This window comes from Panthera onca, chromosome B1 (assembly GCF_046562875.1).
Source record: "Panthera onca isolate mPanOnc1 chromosome B1, mPanOnc1 haplotype 2, whole genome shotgun sequence".
NCBI lineage: Eukaryota > Metazoa > Chordata > Mammalia > Carnivora > Felidae > Panthera > Panthera onca.
The window spans coordinates 193726293-193751649 of record NC_138342.1 but is presented as its reverse complement, the minus strand read 5'-3'; the positions used below and the strand labels follow the sequence as shown (position 1 = coordinate 193751649).

At 35.7% G+C, this 25357-nt stretch overlaps 1 long non-coding RNA gene across 1 annotated transcript in view; it reads right to left on the bottom strand.

Annotated features, from left to right (window-relative positions):
- Positions 1 to 16277: 16277 nt before the first annotated feature.
- Positions 16278 to 25357, bottom strand: part of LOC144616007 (uncharacterized) — an 82399-nt gene continuing 73319 nt past the window's right edge. The window contains exon 3 of the long non-coding RNA XR_013554847.1: positions 16278 to 16345. This is a non-coding gene — a long non-coding RNA (uncharacterized LOC144616007). The remainder of the gene's footprint in view (positions 16346 to 25357) is intronic.

The window sequence follows — 25357 nt, the reverse complement described above, 5'->3', positions numbered from 1 at the left end:
AAAGCAGGCTCCAGGCTTTGAGCTGTCAGCACAAAGACCAGCACTGGGCTCGTACTCATGAACTGTGAGGTCATGACCTGGGCCAAAGTCCAACACTTAACCAATTGAGCCACCCACGTGTCCCAACATTATTTCTAAAAACAATCTCTTTAAGGCTATCTCGGTATCTCTATCCTAAGCATCAAAATTCTTCCAGCCTCTACCTATTACCAATTCCAAAGCCACTTTCACATTTTCTGTATTTGTTGCAGTTCTACCCAACTGGCTGGTACCAATACCTGTATGTTTCCATGGGCTTTTATAACAAAGTGCAACAAACCAGGGGGTTTAAAACAACAGAAACGTATTCTGTTACAGTTGAGCGGCTCAAAATCCAAAATCAAGGTATCAGCAGGGTTGGTTCCATCTGAAGACTGTGAGGTAGAATCTGCTCAATGCTTCTTTTCCTAGCTTCTGGAAGCTGTCAGAAATTCTTGGTGTTCCTTGCCTTGTAGATGCATCATCCCAATCTCTGTTTATATCATCATGTTTTGTTTTCCTTCTGTGTCTCTATGTCCAATTTCCTGCATTTCTATGTAGGAATCCACTTTTCATAATTTGAGAATGCACTATTCAACCCAATACAGCATATTTTATGGAAATAGATAAACCCGATAAGATGATATATTCACCAAATAGCTGAAAATTTAACTATTATGTCAACTCAATATTTGGAACTGTGTCCATGTAATTCCTTGAATTTGAAGAAACTGAGAAAAAATGACATAAAATAATTAGGTGCTTCCACTTTCTATAAAACCATCATTATAATATGAATGCCTACTTTACTAACAGAAATTACTACTGATTACTAGTGACCAAACAAAAAGTTAAATATTAAAATTTAACTGGTAAACTTGAATTGATCAGTAACTTACCTTTGAATATTACAAGTTTTATCCTATTTACTTCTCATTCCCCTTCCCTGCCCCACATAAGCTATTATTTAGTCCATTTTAACAACTAGGGAAATTAAAGGTCACAAAGATTTAGTTCTTGATTAATGCGGGAATGAGGAGACAGATCTGTTTAATGGCATGTGTTAGCATGCTAAACATGATTATTTTACTACAGTCTTCTTCAAGAATTTTTGCTTTGTGCTATTTCCTTTGTTATTAAATCTTTCTTCTAGTCTCAGATAAATTTTATCATCATAAATTCCTTTATGATTCCTTTAACTTGAAGGCAGTCTTGCATAACATCTACTGGAGAAAGGATGGTCGTTTTGGTACCATTCAACTTTCATTAACAAAATATTAATGAAGGCCATATAATGTATATGCTGATATAGAAATTTATATCTAGGCAGGCTTACAATTATGGTTTTATCAAAGAAATTATTTAAGAGTCAGTCTCATATTCACTATGTATTAAAAAAGGAACCAGGCTTTGGGCAAAGAAGACTGTTCATCAGAATTGAAAGTAAGATTCATGTCATTATTAGTGTTTTCCTTGGGGCCATGGCGCTTGTAACTGCAGTGTCTTCTGTCCTTTCTTCATTGTGTTCTTGGAAAATGGGAGTAAGTGGGGGAGCGGGCACACGGTGGGGGCTCTGGAGGAGGATAAAAATAGAATTTGTGGATTTATCTACCAGTCAGAAATTTTCTTTAGTAGCTTAAAGTGACTGATGACCATGATTATTACATTAATTTTCATGACACCCTTGGGCGACAGTCTGAAGTATCATTTTCGCTATTTTTAGAGAGAGAAACCTAAGATTCTCAGATTAAATAACTTTGCACAGGGCAAACAAGTCCTGAAGTGGGAACAATGTTCCCAGAACAGGACTTAAGCGACTCTTTTGTAAAAGTACAGGAAATCTTTCACCGAAGGCAGAATTGTAGTTGCAGATGGGCCTCTTAACGTCCCGTAGGCTTCCGACGCGGTGCACAATAGACAGTCTGGACATCTGGATTCAAATCCAGCATCTACCTCGATTATTTCTTTTTTTTTTTTTTCAACGTTTTTTATTTATTTTTGGGACAGAGAGAGACAGAGCATGAACGGGGGAGGGGCAGAGAGAGAGGGAGACACAGAATCGGAAACAGGCTCCAGGCTCCGAGCCATCAGCCCAGAGCCTGACACGGGGCTCGAACTCACGGACCACGAGATCGTGACCTGGCTGAAGTCGGACGCTTAACCGACTGCGCCATCCAGGCGCCCCTACCTCGATTATTTCTTAACCAGCGCACGACTTTATGCAAGTTACTTAACTTCTCTGAGCCTCAATTCCTACCTAACAACTTCACTTCACTGTGTTTTTGCGACCGACTGAGCGCGTATATACCCGAAAACACTAAGCTCACAGTTTGGCACAAGACAGGCGCTCCTGGAAACATCCACGTCGGTTCATTACATCCACGCATGCCTCCAGGACACAAGATTGCAAGTCACAGTTCTGTCTATTCCTACCTTTAATGACCCTCAGATTAAGTCTCTGAAAAACATTTATTTAACAAGCCTGTTGTTCTCAGCCTGGCATGCTTGAAGTACATTAAAAAGCACCTGTTTGGCTCTTGCAGAAAATCAGGACTGAAGAATGACTAACCTTGTAAGCCAAGCAGAGTCAGGAAATGCTACTCGCGTGTATTTCAAACTGGAATTGATGTTTGCTCCATAAAGCAGGCAGGCTACAGTGTAAGTCTCAAATATAGTAAACCGTCAACAAGATGTTAAGGGTAGAAGAAAAGCGTCATATAAATATCAGAGCACTTCTGGCAGAGACATGATGCAGACCCAGAAATTACAGCTTGACTGGTTTTAGGCACTTTATTCCACTAAGGATTGAAAGTGTAATTATTAAACATTTGTGAAATTTCTTCATAGAATATTAACGTGATACTCTTAAACACTTCATTGTAGAAATCTAGGCTCCATTCTAGTAATCCTAAAACTTGAATGTAGGTTTGTTTTTTTTTTTAATTTTTTAAAAAGTTTTTATTTATTTTGAGGGAGAGAGAAAGAGAGCTTGAATGGGAGAGGGGCACAAAGAGAGAAGGAGACAGAGAATCCCAACCAGGCTGGACACTGGCAGTGCGGAGCCTGACGTGGGACTCACAACCATGACCTGAGCTAAAAACAAGAGTCTGTTGCTTAACTGACAGAGCCACCCAGGGGCCCCTAGATTTGAAAATAGTTTTAAGGTAGTAATGATCAGGGGAAAATATTTTAAGTATCTTTTATCTATGAAGTATACTTTATTGACTGATCCTTCAAACTGTGCTCTTGAGTTAAAATTATAACATAGACATTAACTCCTCTCCCACAAATATTAGGTCTAAGTTTACATGATGTATTTTACAGCAATAAAGTCATCTTCATTTTGCATTTTTTGAATATTTGAAGCTTCTCTTAGAAATGTTTTCCTCCTTTAAAAAGTCTATCAAGACTCTTATGTCTTAGAGAGAAGACAATAAAATATAACTGTCACTCTTTTGGGATGTTGTTTTAGGGTTCAACAACAACAGACAGACAAAAGACATCAAAATACCTTTGTAGCTAAGTCCAAAAGGAAATATTTTCAGGCAGGGTAGACAGGAAATACACCATGCAAATTACAGCGAGTGAAAATGCCTTGGTTAAGAGTGGTGCATGTATTCACGGAGCCCCCATCAAGAGCTGATTCTTGGCTTCTTGTCAGGCTTTGCCTGATCATCTAGGGGTGGTTCTCACCTCAGAGCTTATCTGCAATTTAAGTGCAATATATGTTGATTTAAAAACCATTTCAGAGCTACGATTTTTTCCAAGGAAGTTTAGTTTGTAATTAAGTCCTTGTTTCTGGGAATCAAGTTTGCATATTAAAAAATTTAAAAAAATGAGGGGCGCCTGGGTGGCGCAGTCGGTTAGGCGTCCGACTTCAGCCAGGTCACGATCTCGCGGTCTGTGAGTTCGAGCCCCGCGTCAGGCTCTGGGCTGATGGCTCGGAGCCTGGAGCCTGTTTCAGATTCTGTGTCTCCCTCTCTCTCTGCCCCTCCCCCGTTCATGCTCTGTCTCTCTCTGTCCCAAAAATAAATAAAAAACGTTGAAAAAAAAAAAAATTAAAAAAAAAAAAATTTAAAAAAATGAGCATTAACAATTAAAACTGTCATTATAGGTTAATACCATTCCCAATATATTCATAGATCAAATAGATTAAATATGTCTTAACATCAGCACGTGTCTATCACACTAAAAGCAAAAAAAAAAAAAAAGTATGTGAATGGAATAAATTATTTCCAAAGAATCAAAAGTTAACTACCCTTTGTTATATTTAATAAAACCTGTGAATTGCATATTTGCTTGTATTCTTGAGTTATTTACATGGGGGCCAATAACTTAAAAAATTTCTGGAAGGCATAATGCTGGTGATGACTAGGGCAGGTGTGAAGAATACAAGACTAAATCCTATGTCAAACCTATTATATACTTAGGAGAGTCTTTGGCAAAGAAATTGAATGTAAATATGAAAACAAACGGTTGTCATATATAGTGGCAATATAATAAATCCTTTATCCATGAATTTAAGCTTTTATGAACCTATTTATATTTTCAGTACTTACCACGTTTTAATATAATAAACACCATAGATTTGCTACCAGTAAAACCTTAAGGAGATCGGTTGTCCACATCTCAAAAAACATGGTTATATATTGACAAACACACACACACACACACCTTAAACACTTCCAATTGCTCTGCTGTCAATAGATCAGCCCAAGGATATACAGCAAAAAGCAAAAGAGAGAGCCAGAAAGAGGGGGAGGAAAGAGGGAGGGAGGGAAAAAGGGAAGTAAAGGGAAAAGGAGGAAAAGAGGGAGGGAGGACAGGACGAAAAGACAGAAAAAGAAGGAATCCAAATTTCAAAGAGTACACCTAGTGTATTGTATTTTGCTGTTATAACTTGGAGGAAAAAAAAAGAAGTCTCTTATGAGTTTATGAAGTCTATAAAGGACAGAATTTTCACACAAAAGCTAATAAACATGGTAGAAAATAGAGGCAAAAAACAAAAAACAAAAAAAGCCAAGAAAGGAAAATGAAGACACTACTGGTAATTTGGGACAGAAAGAAAAACTATAATAACTAGAGTATCATTAGACATGGCAGAAATCTTCCAACAAAGCCTGCCCTGATGCCTGAGGTGATTCACATCTCCGGGTGTGCATTGGGGTTGTGAATCCATTGAGGAAGAGAACAGAGAGCCGTGCTTCAAACCAGTGAATTAAGACTTTTCATAAGAAGGCAGGACAAGGTTCGACTGTTCTTGAATGTGCTGATCCTGCAGAATTCTAGAAGACAGAACATCTGGTAAATGGGAATTTTATCATTCTAGAGTATCCACATGTGTCCCATATTTACTCATTACTGCAAAGACAGTAGCTTTTGTTTGACTAACTGGCTTACCTTTAGTAAAAAATCATTTCAGAACCCTGAGCATGCCTAGGAACGTAAGAAGCAGGAAAGGACTCCACTGCCAGGCAACTATGGAGGTAACCGGAAGAAGCAAGGGTGTTGTTGGAAGTAACTCTCTGTTTACTTCAGTCATTTCTTTGGTTTAGTTTGTGAAGGAGGGTCGTATTTAGAAGTTTTACTGTTACTTCAGAAAATGTTTTGGGATAAACCATTTCATTGTCTGTGACTCCCATTCTTGAATTTATCTAAGTTAATGCTTTGATTCTGGCTTATACGTGTATTCTAGTCAAAGCAAAATATTAATGAAAATTTGAATATTTATTCTAAAATGTCTTCTATTGGAGCCGTCATTCCTCCTTGGTGTCACTGCCACAGTCAGAAGACAGCATTGTGGTGCTTAATGGAGCTTCGTAATGCCTCCCTCCCTGTGGTATCTGGAAATTAGTCATTCTTTACCCCCCTCAGCTTGAGGGACACTCTGATATATGATGATGTAAGCACTTATCATATTGTTTCATCACGACTATCTGTGCCTCAGAAAAACCTAACAAGTGAGCTCTGTTAAGTAGCCTCTGAACTGTTCATCCTTAAATTCCATGCAAAAAAGCATAAAACGTGACAGAGCTTTCTGGATTTTAGCGGTTTTGTTTTTCCTTCAAGTGGGTTCAAGGAGAGTGATCAATTTTTATTAATGTTATTATATATTAAATGTAAAAATAGGATATCAGAAATTAGTTTATTAAACCTGCTGAGACTTTAAATCTGTTTAGCTTTGGAAAAGAAATTTATATCTAGGGTTTTCTAGACCCTGCTTCATTTTTAAACCCTTACGAGTTCATACATCTTAAATTCCGAAATTTGAGAACCCCATTGTGTAGCACAGAGCATTTAAAAGGATTAAAAATTTACTTTTTGCCATTAAATGCAACTTGGTAGACGTTAATTTTTCAGTTTTTCCCACTACTAACCCTTTTGTCAGGCATTAGGACAGAAAAGCCTTGTTTCTTAGTCTAGCATTTTCCACATTAGTATCAAACTAATCATCCGCATAGACAAACGAGTGATTAATTTTTTCCAAATAAATTATTTGCTAAGATCCTTTTTATAAATTGTTAGTTTAAACCAAGATCAACTATTAGTATTGCAATAGGTGATAGTTTTCAAGAGTTTAATAAGCAAAATTCAGTCTGTCGGCTTTACAATTTCAACAAGATATAATTTATCAAAATCTTCTAAGATTCCTAAAAACACTTATATCCATATATTCCTATTTCCCTTACCTCCATCCTTAAATAGAAGCTGAAATGGAACTTCTTTACTTACTAAAGATCAGCTCTTTATAGGGGGGGTATTTTATTTAAAACAGTTTACATTTGCATAAAGGAAATGGTAAAAAATAGAAGCACCTAATCACTTCTCTTTTTCACCTTAAAAATGTAATTGCATCGGTAGTTCTTTTGTTTCACTGGGGTTTGTTTCTTTGGTTCTTCATTTATGTTCTGTTGGGGCATTTTCTATTTCAGGGAAGGGGTGATTACAAATTAATTCTGATAGGAATTTTGGCTGAGAAGTCTAAATTACACTATGGTGTAGAGCCATAAACATTTCTCCGGACTTCCGTAAGAAGATGGCTTGACTTTGTTACAACAGTGTCCAAAAGAAAATGTGTCAGATTATGAGAAGTTGAAAAAGGCACTGAAAACATGGCATAAAGAGCTAATGTGGGCAGTGCTACTGATTAAGTATCTGAAGTGTACTTGGTGTTTATCTTTTCATGCTAACTTCATATGCAGCCACCGTAATAGGGCCATTTAGTGCCATCATGACTTTTCTTTTGATCCAGATGTCATATAAATTCAACTAATTTCAACAGTATCTAGGTCTTCAAAGACCATATGCTATCTCTGGGGAATGTCTGTGCAATCTACTTGCCAGCTGTGAAACCAGAGCTATGAACCAGCAATTTTCCGATTCACAGTTACAGCATTTATGGCCTAATACCACCATCCACACGAAGGAAGAACACACACCTGCTTCACTCAATGTTTGGTGGAAGGATGTAGGCTGTGCAATAATCTGAATGATCTTACATTAGGCTTGCTTCATTGTGCCCTACCATCCCTAAGGTGCTCTGCCCCAGTGTATTTTGTGTGAGAAATTAGAAGTATGCATCACAAAGTAAGTACATGTCTCCTTTTAAATGATTTATTGTGTTAATGTAACGTAAACAACTTCTCTCTACAATGCATATCCCTTATTAGAGAATCCAGATATCTTTCCTGTTGCAAAATACCCAATTTGTATCTGAAATGGTTAATTTTATGTGTCAACTGGGTTAAGAGATGTCCAGATGGCTAGTCAGACATTATGTCTGGATCTGTCTGTGAGGGAATTTCTGAAAGGGATTAGTATTTGCTTCAGTAGACTGGGAGATGGCCACTCATAGTGGTGAGGGAAACTCTCTTCACTCAGTCTGCTGATGGCCCCAACAGAACAAAAGATGAAAGAAGGACCGATTCCCTCTCTCTTCTTGAACTAGAGCATCTATCTTCTTCTGCCCTCAGGCATCAGTGATCCTGGATGACAGGCCGTTGGACCCAGACTGAAATTAAATTCACTTTCCTCCAGCCTTGGACTGAATGAAATCCCCACTCTGAATCTAGCAGTTGTTAAAGGTGCACTAAGCCATCTAATGTATCTCATAAGGATTTTTAAGTACAAGAAGTTTTGGAATTGAAATAAAGGTAGCATCCACCTGATTAACCCATGGATGGTGGTTCCACTGGCAGTTTCCATTTTGTTTAGTGGTTCAGTGGTATTACGGTTTGGTGTAAGTTGTGTTTTTACTACTCGTGGTTTTCTGCATTTTCAGTTTATATATTTACATATCTATATTAGACATACAGGTATATTTTAATTCAAAGAAGATCAGACTGATACAGTGGTGTCTTTCTCATTGGTGTCAGATTTTTCTTTAAAAAATAATTAGATAAAAGGTCACGGGCAAATTCTTTATGAAAAGTAAAGATTTCCGATGCCGAAGTGTAGTGAGCATGTTAAGCCCTTGTCAAGGAATATATCATTTCTATTTAGCTCTTCCTAGATAAAGTGACTGTATTGAGTCTTCAGTGAACTCTGTTATTCTGGAGTAAAGGAGAAATGACTCAGAGGAAATACGTGAAGGGCATCTTGAAAAAGGGAATTGTAACTGCAACTTTTCAAACCTTTGCAAATTATAGTATTCTTCTCTAGCTGGAATTCTGCTTTCTGTTCAAATTAAGTCGAAGGTGATTAGTAACCCTTACATTAGAAACTCTTCCCGTGATGACACTGTTAGCTTTGAGAGAAAATTAAGTTAGGAAAAAGTTTAGTTTGATAAAACACAGTTGCAGAATTATAAGTCAGTGTCTGTATCGCTTTATTACTTGGAAAATGACTGGAAGGAAGCAGTATCCTAGCAGTGTTTCCATTCAGGTTTTTCATACTGGAAATGTTAATTCATTTGTAAAAACTAGAGACATAGAACTATTACAAATCTTGATTTCAGCTCAGGTTCCCCTAAAATAGAAAAGCTGCCAGCGTGCCTATTTCTGATCCAAATGCGGAAAACCACAGTGCCATTTCTCAAAGGTAACAACCCCGCCATTGCTCTGCCTGAGGACTTTATTAGATTTAATACTGAGAGCTCACAGTCAGCTACTGCCAGTGAATCCCTTGAAAGCTGGAAACCTGGATTATCTTTTGTCTACATTTCTATTACACAGACTGTTGTTAACCTTCCATTCCCAACTTGAACCTACTTAATGGTGTTGCCAACCAGCAGCTGTACCTCTGAGGGCCTCCAGCAAAATAAAAGCTGTATTTCACATCTTAGGTGTAGTGTAGATTTCCAAGAAGAAAGGTAACCTGATCTTTTAACATTCTGTTTGTACCTGCAAAGTATAGCACATTTGCAATATGATATTCCTTCTGGGACATCACCATGTGGATTATTCTGCAACTTTCAGAGGTGATTGAAGTATTTCAAATTAGAGTCTTGAAATAAAGGAGCTCATGGCCAGGAGCATTATCACTTCACAGAGTGGAAAATGAGGTTTACTAGTTACTAAATCAATAGAAATAACAGGATTTGTATGAATAACTTAGGGACTCTTTATTGAAGCTTTTGTTTTCTTCATTCTTTTCCTTGCTTACTCCTAATTTAAAACATAGCAAGTATGGCTTCAACTTCATTCTTCATTATACAATGTCAATATTCTTGGTTTTTTATACATGACACATACACACAACACTGCTCCAGGTATACAAAAGGGCATCGTAATTGCTTGCTTACATGTTAAACTAAAATACGTGCCTATTAGTTTTCTCATTTAGACACAGGTAAATGTGAAGGGAATAGTTCTCAATGTAAGAGAAAATCAGAATGTCATCTCTGGATGAAAGTCATTTAACAGTCAGTTCTTTACTGTGCATCCCAGGGCTACATGCTCTTATTAAATATCTAAGCCAATACTTCACTATTGTTTCATTTTACTTTTTTAAGGTTTATTTATTCTTGACAGAGAGACAGAGACAGAAACAGACAGACACAGAATCTGAAGCAGGCTCCAGGCTGGGCTGTCAGCACAGTGCCCAACGCTGGGCTTGAACTCACAAACTGCAAGATCATGACCTGAGCCAAATTCAGACGCTTAACTGACTGAACCACCCAGGCACCCCAGGCCAGTACTTAGTCATTACTAATATTCTGATTAGTTACCACAAAATATTCTTGCATTGAAGCAAGAGTTTTGTTGCATAGAATTCAATGTTCTTATTCAACATCTAGAGATCATGATTAAGGAAATCCTCTACTCAGGATATATACTTAACATGAAAGAAACAGAAAAACAGAAAAATGATTACTCCCCATAACTTCTTAATGTCCTCAAACTTCTGAAATTTTTTTGTAGTGGCATTCCAGCTTACAAGTATCTTTCCAATGAATAGGATAATTCTTGGCTTTAATGTCATATTATCCCAAGCAAAAACTCAGGGAAGGCTACACATGCATAAATTAATCTGACCCGTAATTCACAGCCTTGACACTAGCTTCAGAAGGAAAACTGAGTATACACCCAAACCCTACCAGTCAAGTATGTGGAATGGTGACTAATGCTTTGCAAAATACAGAAATACTAACCATTCTTTTTTTTTTCTAGTATAGTTAACATACAGTGTTATGTTACTTTCAGGTGTACAATGTAGTGACTCAACAATTCTATACATTACTCAGCCTTCATCACCTTAAATATACTCTTATCCCCTTCACCTATTCCATTCCTTCCCCGATCCACTCCTCTCTGGTGACCATTAGTTGGTTCTCTGTAGTTAAGAGCATGTTTCTTGGTTTATCTCTTTTTCTCTGTTCATTTGTTTCTTCAATATTACATATTAGTGAAATCATATGGTGATTTTGTCTTTTTTCGCTTAGGATTATACCCTCTAGATCCATCCATGTTATTGCTGGTAAGATTTCCTTCTTTTTTATGGCTAATATTTCATTGTATACATACACCACATATTCTTGTTTTCTTTTTTAATTTTTTAAATGTTTATTTTTGAGAGAGACAGACTGTGAGCAGGGGAGGGGCAGAGAGAAAGGGAGACACAGAATCTGAAGGAGGCTCCAGGCTCTCAGCTGTCAGCACAGAGCCCGATGCAGGGCTCGAACTCACAAACCATGAGATCATGACCTGAGCTGTAGTAAGACACTGAACCAACTGAGCCACTCAGGCGCCCCCATACACCACACATTGTTTATCCATTAATCTATGAAAGGACACTTGGGTTGCTTCCACCGTTTGGCTGTTGTAAACGATGCTGCAGTAAACACAGGAGTGCGTGTCTTTTCAAATTAGTGTTTTCATATTCTTTGGGTAAATACCCAGTAGTAGAATTCCCAGAGCATACAGAACTCTATGTTTAATTTTTTGAGAAACCCCCATACTGTTTTCTACAGTGGCCACACCTGTTTTCACTACCACCAACAGTGCACAATGGTTCCTTTTTTTCCACATCCTTGTCAACACTTGTCTCTTGTGTTTTTCATTTTAGCCATTCTGACATGTGTGAGATGATATCTGTTGTGGAGTAGATTGGCATTTCCCTGATGACGAGTGATGTTGAGCACCTTTTCATGTGTCAGTCGACCATGTGTATGTCTTCTTTGAAGAAATGTCTGTTCACGTCCTCTGGCCGTTTCTTAAACTGGATATTTGGGTGTTTTGGTGTTGAGTTGTATAACCTCTGTAAGTATTTTGCATACTAACCATTTATCAGATATGTCATTTGCAAATATCTTCTCCCATTCTGTAGGCTGTGTTTTAGTTTTATAGGCTGTTTCCTTTGCTGTGCAGAAACTTTCTATTTTGATGTAGCCCCAATAGTTTATTTTTGCTTTTGTTTCCCTTGCCTCAGGACACATATTTAAAAAGTGCCGATATCAGAGACAGGACTGCCTCTGCTCTCTTCTCAGATTTTTACGGTTTCATGTCTCACATTTAGGTCTTTAGTCCATTTTTGAGTTTATTCTTGTGTATGGTATGAGAATTTTGTACACTTTCATTCTTTTGCATATAGCTGTCTAATTTTCCCAATATTATTTGTTGAAAAGAATGTCTTTTTCCCATTGCTTATTTTTGCCTCCCTCATCAGAGATTGACCATATAATTGTGGGGTTTTTTCTGGGCTCTCTTTTCTGCTCTATTGATCTATGTGTTTCTTTCTGAGCCAGTACCATACTGTTTTGATAACTAAAGCTTTGTATTACCTTGATACCTGACATTATGATACCTCCAGGTTCAGTCCTATTTTTAAGACTGTTTTGTATATTCAGGGTCTTTTGTGGTTCTACACAAATTTTGAGATTACTTGTTCTGTGAAAAATTCTGTTGGTATTTTGATAAGGATTGCATTAAATCTGTAGATTGCTTTGGGCAGTAGAGACATTTTAACAATATTTGTTCTCTCAGGCCATGAGCATGGAATATCTTTCCATTTGTTTGTGTCATCTTCAATTTCTATCATCACTGTTTTATAGTTTTTCGACTACAGGTCTTAGGATAAGTTTATTCCTAGGTATTTTATTATTTTTGGCACAACTGTAATGGGATTATTTTCCTTCTCATTCTGCTACTTCATTATTAGTGTACAGAAATGCAACGGATTTCTCTATATTGATTTTGTATCCTGCAACCTTACTGAATTCATTTATCAGTTGTAGTAGATATTCAAATCATGAAAAGAAAAAGCATAGACACTTAAAGCTGGAAGGAACCAAAATCAGTTCATCAGACTCCCATACTGTCTGCAAAAAGAAGGGGGAGGTCAAGTGACTTATAGCGTTAATACAGAGCCATAGTTAAACACATTCCACTTGCATTCTACTATATAATTTAAAATTACTATATTGGATTTTACCGTAAGATATCCGAATCCTTCTAGAAGGGCTGAGCTTGCTATTATTTGGCTAAGGCCATATTGGAAACGTCATGTGTCTGCTCAGCAGGGCCATTGCTAGAGAGAGCGCACATTTCTGGGACAATTTCCAGCACTTTATAGTTAGTTCTTCACATACCCCAAACATTACTAAGGCAATTAACCTTGTTGAATCTTTTATTCAAATCACTGACTTGAAGCCTTTGATTTAAGCCAACAAAAAGTCCCTACAAAATGTCGGCAGTTTGTTTTGTGATAACTACAAAAGTACTATCTAGGCTTACAACTAGGTTATTGAGTCAATAAGCTTTTTCAAATAATTCATCAAATATTTATTGAATACCAATTATATTTGAAACAAGGTATCAACTGTCATTCAAGGCTGGGAAAGTACAACTTTTTTTCTCAAGAAGCTTTATTATGAATCACATGAGTAGCGGTAATGTATTGTATTCAAACATTTGATTGGTCCTAAGAAAATAACATAAAGTGCTCCATGGTTTCAAAGTTCAAATCAACTGTGTTGTTTGAGGAAGATCAGGAAAGTCTTGAGAGATGAGATGATAATTGACTTTGTGCCTAGGTAGTTTTTTAAATTGTAAACAGTGTTTTATATTGTTTTACAAAAGAACACATTTCAGTACAATAAAAAAACATAAGCAAAAACCAAAAATATGACATCTAAAATTCCATCATTCACAGAAATGGGTATGAATGACACCTGGTGCATGTTACTCCATACATTCATATGCATGATATACATTATATATCTTACATTTAAAAATAGTTTCATGAAATCAAATATTATCCAAGTAGAATATGTCTGTACATATTTTATTTAACTTAAAGAAACTATCTTTCTTTCAATGTATTTTAATGTCCAGGAAACAGAAAAATCGATCTTTCTATCTATAGCAGAGACTCTTCTAAATCTAATTGAGTGGTAGGAAGCTCCTGAAATGCCGAAATTGTGTTTTTATTTGTTATACAGGATGTAGTGATATTCAAGTTGCATTTTGGAGTTCTGCATCTCCCTATAAGAGGGGTCTTTTAATTAGTAATATAGTAGACATATAGAGTTTATTCATTTTAGTTCTTAATACCACAGTGAGTATATGGTAATTTATTCTTTTACTAATATTCAGTGCCTAGCATCAGGTTACTATATTCTCAGTAATTTACATCTGGGGATTTTTTATTTAATTTTTTTCTTAATGTTAGTATTATAATAGTCTGCATTAGCAAGTAATAAAATGCATTGCTTTATTAGAACTTCAATAAGGAGGGGCGCCTGGGTGGCTCAGTCGGTTAAGCGTCCGACTTCAGCTCAGGTCACGATCTCACGGTCCGTGAGTTCGAGCCCCGTGTCGGGCTCTGTGCTGACAGCTCAGAGCCTGGAGCCTGTTTCAGATTCTGTGTCTCCCTCTCTCTCTGACCCTCCCCCATTCATGCTCTGTCTCTGTCTCAAAAAGTAAATAAATGTTAAAAAAATTTTAGAAAAAGAACTTCAATAAGAATAGAATACATCTTTATTTCCATATATGTAAACCAAAATAAAAGCTTTTATCATATTTTTCTCTCTTCTTCTCAACGAAGTGCTAAATATTAAGATTTTAAATATATAGCTACCAGTTTACCAAAAGAAATTTTCCTACAATATGAGGGCCTGAAGATCTGTAAATATATTTAGTTAAGCCAATCATGATAATAGTACATATGCACTTATTCCTAGTGTGTGTTAGGAGTTGTGTTACTCAGTGCTAGAAACTTTGAAGATTCACAACAACCTTATGAGTAAGGTATTAATATTATTCCCATTTCATAGTTTAAGTGGCTGAAGCACAGAGATAGTGATTATTATGCACAAGGTTACCTAGGTGATGAGGGCGGGAACTGAGAGAGTAATCCAGGCCATTATGCAATACTACTTCTTGTGAAATGAAACTATACTTATTCTTTTACCAAAGGAATATTTTCAGTGGAAAATTTTTTGAAAGATTTTTTTTATTCTCTATTTATTTTTGAGAGAGACAGCGGCAAAGACGGAGGGAGACACAGAATCCGAAGCAGGCTCCAGGCTCTGAGCTGTGAGCACAGAGCCTGATGTGGGGCTCAAACTCACGGACCGTGAGATCATGACCCGAGACAAAGTGGGACGCTTAACTGACAGAGCCACCCAGGCACCCCTCAGTGGAAAATTTTTGTTCTTGGTTAAACATCTTTTACATATACCACTAGGTCCTACAAAGACGACACTGTAACTTTATGATTACACAGCTTTTAATGTTTAGATCAACACTTTTAAAAAATACTAGTTTCATGAAATGTTTAAATGTATGACTTGAGGAAAGCTATCCATAATAAAGTAATTTGATACTTTTGGGCTTAAAATTAATCTGGCTTCTGTACTATGCCAATTTTAGAGACTTTACATGTGAAATATACACTGTGACTCTTCAAGGGTAATAGAGTATGTCCAGTTTATCATATGAAACCCAGGCAAGGAATGGGTTTATTGAAACATTTAGGTAATTTTATTGCTTATCTTAAATACGCTACATGATAGTGGGTACTGGATACAGTATAGATCTGTTCTGTTTAGTGAGGATTTGGTTTGGGGTAAGGTAGACACCTCAGGGTTTCCACTGGTACCGGATTCGAGAGGTACATCAGGTTTTCCTGGGCTAGAGATATTTAAAACAATCTTATCTAATAATATAACCATTTGGACACTCAAAACTGCATTACCAATTCTGCATATGCCATCTTGTGATTTTTTTTTCCTAATCTGAGATACAGTGTGGTGCAGATCATACAGCTTAAAACATGTTGAAACTCAAATTCCAAATATCTACTAGAGAATATTTCTCATCTGTTTTCATTTATTAGCAGAATGAAAATTTTCATCACCTGTGAACAATTTTCCATTAGAAGTCATTTACCATATTTTCATAATTTCAAACAGTGGTTCTCAAACTTTAGGGTGCACAGGAATCACCAAGAGGCCTTGTTAAAACACAGATTGCTTATTAGTAGATGTATGTTGGAGCCAGATAATTAGCATTTCTAGCACCACTGGAAGGTTCATCCTTGTGAAGAATGTATATGGCAGTCAGTATTTGTGATCATCATATTATTTTGAAATATCATTCAAGACAAGATATTGTGACCCGTGGATTCCCAGATTACACAAATAAAAGTTATTCAGTTAAATGCTGATATGCTATTTAAAAAACATTTTAGATTACCTCACACCACTAACTACTTTTCAAGCTAAGGTATGGAGGAGATTTGAATTGCTTGGAAAATATCACACCTAGAATCAATTCTGTACTTAGTGTGGAATGCATTGTTAATAAAGCATGAGGTACAAAGCCTGAAACACAACTCTAGTCTCACCTGGATTTGTTAGTGATGACACAATAGATAGTCCACTCATCTGTTCACCACGATGCACGGTATGGAAAAGAAAGAGAAAGTGGTAAGTCAGTTACTAACTTTTTAGACAAGCTCCTTGAGTCAAACAGTACTTCCAGATATATGGTCATGAAGAGCAGACTGCAGCGGAAAGGATTTGAAGGGCTGGATTTTATTGCTCTACATGATTTCATGTAGATTTCATGATTATGTCTACAGACAAATCATGTAAACTCGCAACATTTCAATCTATTCGTGAAATAAAAGGATTCTGTTGGATGAGCTCTAAAGTCTCCTGTATTTCTGAAATATACGGATTCTTTGCTTTTGCTCCTACAAATATTTCTCAATTCACTGGCTCAGAACACTGTGGTATTCTGACACTGGTAATGCTCGATTTTACTCATTTAGGAAAATTAATTAGGTGCTCTCTGCTTGTAGTAGCCATAACAAAAATCAATTGGAAGTCATTAACAGATCGTAATTACATTTAAGCAAGCTCTACTGTAATTCAAAATTCATGTTAATAGAAACTTCTAATAAACTCTCTCATTAATTTCAGATTTAGAAATTATAATTATCACAGTCGTATCCACATATTTGCCCATAACAATACAGAAAGATAGCAAGCACAGTGGTTAAGTAGGTAAGAACAAAATATACATTTCTGAATATTTTCACTGAAGTCATATACTCTACAAATATACACATATCTAACTCTTTAGATTGCAAAACATAACGCTCACATGAAGCAATCTGAGAAAGAAAACTGTCCTCCCAAATGTCAGTTAATGTTTCATCAAGTGTAAAGATGATCTATATGTAAGGAAGAGTCATTAGAGTCCCAGAAGGAAACCAAATCATAAGCATATTCAGGTGACTGACCATGGAAGATGTTTTAGATTAGAGTCAGAACCTCAAGTCCAAATTAAATACTTAGCTTAAAGAAACGCTCATCAATCTGCAGTTAGCATGAATATGACCCACAATCCAGAGAAAAAAAGGCTGTTGATATGTGTGTGGACCATAAGTCTAAAAACAATGCTTTCTAAAAGAGCAAAATGACAGCACCAGATAAAAGAGCAAAAGGACAGACTTTCTTTAACTCAAGAAATTCTACTTAGAGCAAAAATTCCACAACAAAACCAATTTATCAAACAGGAAGACCTGAGAGAAGCATTTTGATTTTAAAGCTGAAATGAGGTTCCCTGCAGGATATATTTATTATTTTGATCAAGTCTTCCAGCCATGTGCTTTTGAGGTACTCTGCTAATATAATATTCTTTACATTTTGATTTTGGTAGTATATTATTATTCTCTTGTCACTGGTGTTTCAATATACATGGTTCTCTTCTGATTAGTGATTCCTTTTAACATGTAATTAAACTCAAAGAAAACAACAGACTTAAAGCTTGGTTATAATATAAACCTACAAACTTGGTAAAAACTATATCCAATGACATAGTGTGAGACATCTTTTGCGTGTCAGCCATAGGGGAAGAAATGATAGGCAGTTTCAAAATGCTAAAATGTGTAAGAACAGGAAGAGAACTCTATCATAACCTATTGTAAAAGAGAAATCTGATTAGTATCCACATTCACTAAATAAAAATGTATATTCTAAATACATATAATATGGTGTGTTACCAACTAAAATAGATAACTGACCAATGAAAACAGTATAATTTTAAAACAGTAAGAATAAAGAGCGTTTTATACACCAGATGTCGTCTTGTTGATGGAGAACTTTTAGAATCAGCATAGGTAATGAAAACAAATGGCACAGGAATTGAAATCGATATAATTTGTGAAGCACATATGAAGACAGAGATAAATTACTGAAAGAGGAATAAAAGTAAGCTCATCAACACTCTCTAACTCCTGTAAGGAAACAAATCAGGAATGTGAATGGTGTTTATGACTATTTTTTAAATGATCCACAGTAAAGGGTAAATAAAGGAGGTTACTAGGAATTCAAAGAAATGAACAAATGCAGAATGCAAAATCTTGCCAAGAAAATAGACTCAGAAACACTATACATACAATTCTGGGATAAAGAAATACTTATTCAAACTCGTCATGATGGAGATTAATGACACATTACTGATGGAGAATAATGGGTGGAAATATTGAGTTGAACTCAGAGAAAGGCAAAAATCTAGGTCAGGTTGTCACACAAAGTAAGGAGATTTGCTAGAGGACAAAGCTGTAAAATGTTGTCTAAAATGTCAGTGAATAAAATATGTGCATCTTTCTTTTGCTTAATTAAAATAATTATGACATGAACTATCCATGAATTCATGGATAGTTTTTGAGTCTCTGTAATTGAACTTAAATTTTTAAAACACACTAACATTCTATCTACAGCGATGGATGGATAATGTGGTAGTTGTCCAGTACAAAATCGACCCCTACTTCCCAGGAAAGGTCTACAACAAGCAGAGGATCACCAGCCAAATTTGTCCCAGCAGCTCTGTTACTCAAATTAAAGCTACAGTTTTGTATACACATACCCCATACAAAGGCAGTTAGAATGACCCAATCAGAATTTGGGTACTTTTCAAACTGGAACAGGGGAAAGTTACTTCCTTTTAGCAGGCAGGAGCAGGTCAATGTAAATACCTAGTCAACTAGTAGGCTTATTTCCGGATGCATTCCTAAGATTGTGTTTGGAGAAATTAAGCTAAGCGAGACAACAAGAGAAATTTAGAAGTGAACAGAAGAAGAAAAAGAGATCACTCCAAAAGTTCGGTTGTTGGGACAACTACTGTGTTGATTTCATTTACAATTTGGCTTAAGGGAGAGTGGGCTTGCAACAACAAAATGTAACCAATAACACACCATGGAGCACTGAATCCCTTTTATCATAAGATTATAATATGGGTAAAAATGCTCTCAAAATTATCCCAGAAGTTTTACTTCTAACAGTATGTGGGAAACCCCAAGTATTTGGAAATTAAATCACACATTCTAAGTAATCTACTGTCAAAGTAGAGATCACAAACACAAAAATCTAGTATGTTTAACTGAATGATGATAAGTAGACAACATAAAAACTTTCAGAATACATATAGTACTTACAGGAAAATTTGTAACTTTGAAAGATTATATTTAAAAGGAAATAAAAATACATAAATATAAATATCTATTTTTCCCAATGCAGAGATACAAGAGCAAATTAAACTCAGAATAAGGAAGGAAATAATTTAAGAACAGAAAACAAATAAAAATAGAGAAATATTAAAGAAAATACATAAAACTTAAAGTTGTTTGGAAAAGATGAATAGATTGATAAATAACTAGGAAAGATGATCAAGTAAAGAGGAGAGACAGAATTGCTCACTTCAGAACAAACTAGAGACATCACAATGTTACCGACATTAAAATAATAAAAATGAAGTTGTGAAAAAAAACCTATTTGAAAAGACTTGACAACACAGAACATTAAAAAGTAATTTGTAATTAAAAATATTTTCACAAAGAATTCTCTAGCTCCAGATGATTTCACTGGTAAATTTTATCAAACTTTTAAAGAAGGACAAGTATCAATTCTACTCAAACTCTTTGAAGAAATAAAGGAGATTGAAATTTTTTTCAATTCATATTCTGAGGCCAGTATCATAGTGACTGCGAAAATAGAAGTGGATATTAACAAAGTGGATATTATACAGAGTAGTATATCTCATGGACACAGAAACAAAACTCCCTAACAGAAGATGACCAAATATAATTCAAAAATATAAAAAAAGGATAAGCATCCATAACCAGTGTAGGTTTACTGTAGGAATGCAAGGTTGCTACAACATTAAAAAATCACATCTAGGGGGCACCTGGGTGGCTGAGTCGATTAAACGTCTGACTCTTGATTTCAGCTCAGGTCATGATCTCACAGTTTGTGAGTTCGAGCCTCATGTTGGGCTCCGGGCTGATGGCACAGAACCTGCTCTGTCTTACTTCTGTCTGCCTCTTCCCTGCTTGCCTTCTCATCTCTGTCTCAAAAATAAATATTTTTTTAAAAATACGTTAAAAATCCAATCTTTTAATTTGCCATATTACCAGTATGAAAACAAAAACAAAAACATAAAAACAAAACAAAGACATAATCATTTCAACAGGTACAAAAAAGCATTTGCTAAATTCAAAATCTATTCATGGTAGAATTTATTAGCAAATTAGGTATAGAAGAGAATTTCCTCAGCCTGATTTAGGGCATGCACAAAATGCCTACAGCTAACATTTATTTGTGGAAAATTACAAAACATGCTTTCTAGCTATACATTAAGCAAGGACATTCAACTTTCAATTATGTCACTGTAGAAAACAAAAATGCAAGAAACACAAACATAAACTGTCCATTTCTTACCAAAACTTTAAAAAGAGATTCAATTAGATTTCACAATTTACTGATTGGTTCTCAACATCCATTTCCTTTCTCAATCTGTATAAAGGAACAGTAAGTATGCAGGGAAACATCTCTAGGACAGAAGCAGTTTGATAGGGATTTTGGGAAATGTAAGAGTGAGATGCGTTTTTTTTTTAATATCAAAATTTATTGATTGATTAAGATTTGTCAAAGAACAAATTTTATAAATATACTTGTAAGCACATTTTTGTTCATATAGGAGTAGATTCTTACACAGTAAAGACTTCTCATGAATTTTGCTTCACTATTGAAGCATTGAATATGCTTGAAATATTTTGATATTTTACAGATCACATAATCCTGATATTATTTCCAGCATAATTACACAACTTGGAAATTCACTTTCAGAGCTACTCATATTAGCATTCACAGACGGAATAGAAGAAGAACCAATATATACGATGAATAAAGTTAGTAAAATTTAGTATCATATATTTCATCTGAAATATGTACTTTTAAAAACCATGGAAAATTAAAATTAATAAACCTAGGAAAAATATCTTGAAGAAAGAGAATGTTTTGGCAAGTGACAAGTCAGAGTATTTCAGTAATAGGGAACAGTTATAACCATCCATTATGTTTTCATTAAATTTCCATTCAGTGTAAGAATGTAGTAATCACTACAAGGGATACAAATAAAGATGAGACACAGCTTCTACACTACGCTGGTTTTCTCTTATTCACTGGAATATTTGCAAACATCAATCATGGTGTCCAACTAGTTAGGACAAGTTGCCACCAAAAATGACAACTGCAGCAATATCACATTTCATAACTATTATATTACACAGATTTTATATGAGGATTATGGAAGAGGAAGAGGTGAAAATAAAGTCACAAAGCTACAATATAAATATTAATTTATATAAGATAAAACATCAGATAAAATTTTGTTTTCACAAACTGCTGAGTTTATTGAAGGCAGGAATAACCTATTCTATAACTCATCAAAAGGACCACTGAAGAATGCTTAATTATAAGACTGAAAGAATAGAAAAAGTATGCGTACTGCTTTCACATAGATTCTTTGAAATGTGGTTTTTAAAAGATGAACTTTGAAGTGCTTAAACGGTGGTTTGCTGACCCTTTGGTTACTTTCATCCTTCACTTTTATAGGCTATATTGATTCAAATACTGGAAGACTATAATGGTAAAAAACAAAAATACACACAAACCCAATAAATCAATAATACTGATATTCAAGCAATATTACATATTATTAAAATAATCTCATTATGTATTTCAACAAAGAAAATTAAAGTTCTCTAATACTTAAAATATATGTGTGACTCATCTATGTGTACATGCATATTATGTAAGTATACGAATAGATAAATACTTGGGCAATATTACAACAGAGACACAATTGACAAATCGAGAGAAGTTTTATTAAATTTTTTTGATGGACAAAAGTTCTTATATTGATACAATGCTCATTAATTCATTTGACAAATGTTTGTTAAATACCTACTGTGTATTAAGTGTTGTATTATACATTGGTTACACATTGTCCATGGGTGTCTGGGTGGCTCAGTCAGTTAAGCATCCAACTCTTTATTTCAACTCAGGCCATGATCTCACAGTCCATGAGATTCAACCTTGCACTGGGCTCTGCACTGTCTTCGAGGGCTGGTTTAGTGCTGATGAATTTCTTTAATTTTGTTTGTCTGGAAAACTCTTTCTCTCTCCTATTTTGAATGATAGCCTTGCTGGATAAAGTATTCTGGGTTCCCAGGTTTTTTGTTTGTTTGTTTTTTGTTTTTGTTTTTCTTTAAGCGGTTTGAGTTTATCATACAGATCTCTTCTGGCCTTCAAACTTCTGACTGAATCAGTTGATAGCTCTATGGGGTTTCCCTTGAATGTAGCTCTTTCTTCGTGATGTGTTTGAAATTCTCCTTATCACTATGTGTCCTGGTATGGACCTACTTTGGTTGATTTTGTCAGGGGATCTCTCTGCCTCCTAGATCTGGAATTCTGTTTATTTTCCAAGATTCTGGAAGTTTTTGGCTATTATTTCTTTATATAAATTTTCTGCCCCATTTTCTCTCTTTTCTCCTTCTGGTATCCCTACAATGCAAATGTTATTACACTAGATGGTGTCCCCGAGTTCTCTTACTCGATTTTTATTTTTTGAGTTTTTATTTTTTCTCTTCCTTTTCAGTTTGATTTCTTTGCCTTACTCTGTCCTCCAAGTGACTGATGTGTTCTTCTGCTCCCTTTATTCTACTATGTATTCCCTACATTTTTAATTGCCATTATGGAGTTCTTCATCTCGGATTGGTTACTTTGTTTTGTTTTCTCTTTGTTGAGGGTCGCATTGAGGTATTCCACTCTTTTCTCAATTCCAGTGAATATCTTTATGACCATTTCTTTAAATTCTCTATCAGGCATATTCCTTACCTCCATTTTGTTTAGCTCTCTTGCTGTGATTTTGTCCTGTTCTTTCATTTGGGACATATTGTTCTCTCCCCTCATTTTGACTAACCCTGTGTCTATTTTTATGTGTTAGGAAAGTTAGCTAAGTGTCCTTCTCTTGGGAGCAGTGGCCTTATGAAGAGGAAGCCCTGTGCTGGCCTGCAGTGCAGTGTACCCTAATCACACAAACCTGGCACCTCAGGAATGTCTCCTCTGTGTGTTGTGTGCACGCTAAACTTGTGGCTGAGCCACTTCTGCTTTTAGACCATTAGTCTTAAATGGCTCTCTGCTTTTTGAGGGCAGAGTTTGATCCCCTTGTTGTGGGCCACTCTGGGACCACACTGGGCTTGAGTTGTCAGACCAGGTGTTTGCCAGAGATGCAGTAGCACTGAACTGCAGGGTACTTTACCTGAGGTGCTTTCTGAGAAGCTTGTGTTGTTGGGCGGGTCCTGCAGTCTGACTAGATGTCTGCCCCAACACATTGCTGGGACTGCCGTGGGACTAGAATTTAAGCCTCTTGAAAGCGGGAGCCCTTTTTTTATTTTCATTTTTTATTTTGATAGAGAAATAATTAGAGTCAAGCAGGGGAGGGGGAGAGGGAGAATCCCAAGCAGGCTCTATGTTGTCAGAGCAGAGCCCTATGCAGGGCTCGAGCTCACGAACCACAGATCACGACCTGAGCCCAAATCAAGAGTAGGATGCTTTGTGTGTGTGATTTCTACCTTGACAATAGATTACTTAGAATGTTATTTAATTTCCAAATACTTGGGGTTTCATACATACATTTAGAAGTAAAATTTCTGGGATAGTTTTGACAGCTACCATGCTCATTATGCTATATGCATGTTATATATAAACCTAATGGTAACCACAAATCAAAAGCCGGCAAAAACAAAGAGAAAGGAATCTTTATCACTAAAGGAAGTAAGCAAACCATCAAAGAAAAAGCAAGGCAAGAAAGGAACAGGGAAGAACTACAAAAACAACCATGAAACAGTTGACAAAATGGCAGTAATACCTGTCAATAACTACTTTGAATGTAAATGGACTAAATGTTCCATCAAAAGACACAGGGTGACAGAATGGATAAATAAGCAAGACCCATCTATATGCTGCCTCCAAGAGACTCGTTTCAGAGTTAAAGACAAAGGTAGATTGAAAGTTAAGGGATAGTAAAATAGAAATAGAAAGTAAAAGAAAGCCAGGGTAGCAATACTTATATTGACAAAACTGACTTTAAAACAAGACTGTAACAGGACACAAAGAAGAACAGTATGTAATCATAAAGGGAACAATCCAACAAGATAATATACCAATTGTAAATATTTATGCACCCAACACAAAGGCACCCAAATACATAAAGCAGCTAATAACAAATATAAAGGAAGTAATCAATAGTAATACAATAATAGTAGTGGACTACAATAGCCCACTAAAATCACTGGATAGTTCATCCCAACAAAATCAACAAGGAAACATTGGCTTTGAATGACACACTGGAACAGATTGATCTAACAAATATATTCAGAGCGTTCCTACCTAAACCAGCAGAATACACACTCTTTTCAAGTGCACATGGAACATTCTCCATATTAGATCACATAGTAGGGCCAAAAACAAGTCTCAACAAATTCAAAAAGATTGAAGTCGTATAACATGCATATTTTCTGACCACAATGCTATGCAACTAGAAATCAGCTTTAAGAAAAAAATCTGGGAAGAACCCAAATACATGGAGGTTAAACAACATGCTACTGAACAATGAATAGCTCAACCAAGAAATCAAAAAGAAAATTAAAAAATACAGGGAGACAAGTGGAAATTAAAACACAACAGTCCAAAACCTCTGAGATGAAGGAAAAGCAGGACTAAGAACCAAGTATATGGCAATACAGGGCTACTTAAAAAAGCAAGAAAAATCTCAAATAATCTAACCTTACACCCAAAGGAGCTGAAAAAGCAACAACAAAGCCCAACGCCAGTAGAAGGAAGACAATAATAAATATTAGAGTAGAAATAAATGATACAGAAACTTAAAAAACATAATAGAACAGATCCAAGAAACCATGAACTGGTTCTCTGAAAAAAAAAAAAAATCAAGAAAATTGATAAACCCCTAGCACGACTTATCAAAAAGAGAAAAGACACAAATAAATAAAAACACAAATGAAAGAGGAGAAATAAGAACCAACACCA